We start from the raw sequence: 2,369 nt of genomic DNA, 5'->3' as shown, positions 1-2,369 counted from the left end.
TGAGATGTGCCAATGAGACTTTGTGGGGGATTGTTGGAATTTTGCTAGTAGGCCTTTGGCCCAAAGCCCAACTAAAATTCTGAAATTCTCTTGGCCCATTCATGCACACATGTGAGTGGAGTGGGTGAGACTAAAGTTTAGTCCCACCCCGGAAGTTGAGAGAGAGTTGCACCTCTTTATAAGGTGAGCTCTTCTACCACTTGTATGAGCATGAGAAGAGGAGACCTACACGCGCGCTCCTCCTCCTCGCTCGCCTCGCCACGCCACGCCACGCCGCGGGATTGAGGCAAGCCGAGGACAGAGCTATGCACATTGTCTATATTTTTGCTGTTCGGGAAAAATTAATGAGTCATTAATTAATAATTAAGGGACTCGTTAATTACTGAACCATTTCCGATTCTTTTGGATCGTGATGACTCGGACGTGGGGTTTACTCCCACGACCTACCCGGCCCGCACTATATAGTCAGGCAGACGTCTACCCTAGCCGTCGCCGCTTCGTATGGTTTCTGACCACCGTTCCAGATCATTGCGCCGCCAAGCAAGTCTTCTCCATCCCTCGTTTCGGCGTGCATCGGGAGAAGGGACAGCAGGCCTCTAGAACCCCGCCTCTCGTGATCCTGTATGGGAGAGGGGCGATCAGGTTTTTGGGGAGCGCACTCGCGCGACTGCTGGCAGCGACGACTTCGCGAACGACGACTTCTTCCCCGACCTCGGCAACCTCATCCTCGACGACATGGGCGACAACGTCAACGCCGTCGGTGCTTCACCCGCGGCACCGTATGTTATTTTATCTTTCTTGTTCGAGATCGTGGTAGAACTCATGTTTCTAGTATATGCCCTAGATGTGATCTGTTCATCTAGTATGCTAGTTCGCATGATTAGTTTAATCTCTGCTATTGCTGTCATGATCTATTTCCTATTTATTCGTATTAAATCTCGTAGTAATTTGCTCATTTTTCCAACACATATCTGTGCATATAGTGTCTGAAATACTAATTATTTGGATATCCGTGACTAAGCTGCATTGGATTTATGAACCTGCTGCTGCACTATATAGATGTCACAAGAACCGTACACCACCTCCATCTTTGCACTACAAAATCTGACTATCAATTCATCTTCACCTCTCTCTCAGCTACAAAGCCTACAATACAATTGCAGCTATCCTTGCAGCAATGGCAACCACACGGGCGACCGCTGCCTTCTTGGTTGCAATCATGCTCCTTTTTGTGTGCATCGGCGCACATGCCGGCGGCGCAGCGACAAGGTCAAGGTGGTAGACCTCGTGGTAGAAACCTGCAAGAATGCTTCGAGCAGCTGCCGCAACAAGCACCTGAACGTCACCCAGGAATTCTGCGTGCAGACTCTCCGGTCCGACAAAAGGAGCTCTGAGTCCAAGGACCTCCGCGACCTGTCGCTCGTCGCCGTTGACATCCTCAAGATCCACGTGGCGGCTGCCGGCGGCAAGGTGAAGGAAGCACTCCAGAAAGCCAAGAAAGGTACGGAGGAGGCGCTCGGCCTCAGGTATTGCCAGGTGGATTACGATGCTGCTATCGGTACCCTCGGCCTCTGCGACGCCATGCTCAGGGACTTCCATGTCCCCATGGGCGACGCCGACGGCCCGTGGTTCTTTGAACTGCCCGAGTGTGTGGAGAAGGCGACTGACCATGTCAGCGACTGCCGGCATGAGCTTCCCATGGAAAGCCAGACAGTTATCAACGATAACGAGGAGTTGATCAAGCTGGGCAGCCTGAACAATGTCTTGCTAGGGCCATATGACTTTGATAGTTAATAATCTACTAGTCATCAACCCGTGCATCAGCACGGGCTAGCACTTCTAATATTAAATACTCCCGCCAGATATTTTACTCTGTATAGAAGATTTATTTGAAGTAAAACAACGTAAAGTTTGACCAACTTACAGAAAAAATATCAATATTCTCAATGTGTAATCAATATCATTAAATGCGGCATGAATTTTAATTTTATACTCTGTGACTTTAGTATTGTACATGTTAATATTTTTTAATATAAATATGCTCAAACTTTATGAAGTTTGACTTCAGGCAAATCTTATATGCAGACTAAAAAGAATTATTTGGAGAAGTAGTATGTAACACTGTAGCAAACAATATATCAAAGTTTGATTTCTGCAATTCTTGATTACGCTAAGCACCATAGGTTATTTGTATTTTATATTCTTGTATTAACCAATAAATTCTTAAAGAAAATCTTTCACGATTGAATTGGAGTTGTGTGATAGATTAATCGTATTTCACAATCATATTTGTGCAAAGAAAATCATAAGAGGATTTCTTTTCAGATTAATGTGCTTGAAAGTTTATTGTACTTTCTATCCTTGCTACA

The 2,369-nt window shown here is 46.0% G+C and overlaps 1 pseudogene; it reads left to right on the top strand.

Annotated features, from left to right (window-relative positions):
• The first annotated feature begins 1,177 nt into the window (after window positions 1-1,177).
• Window positions 1,178-1,794, top strand: LOC123152168 (uncharacterized; annotated as a pseudogene).
• The last annotated feature ends 575 nt before the right edge of the window (window positions 1,795-2,369 follow it).

This window comes from Triticum aestivum, chromosome 7A, assembly GCF_018294505.1.
Source record: "Triticum aestivum cultivar Chinese Spring chromosome 7A, IWGSC CS RefSeq v2.1, whole genome shotgun sequence".
Taxonomy (NCBI): Eukaryota; Viridiplantae; Streptophyta; class Magnoliopsida; order Poales; family Poaceae; genus Triticum; species Triticum aestivum.
This window is presented reverse-complemented; position numbering and strand designations above follow the sequence as displayed.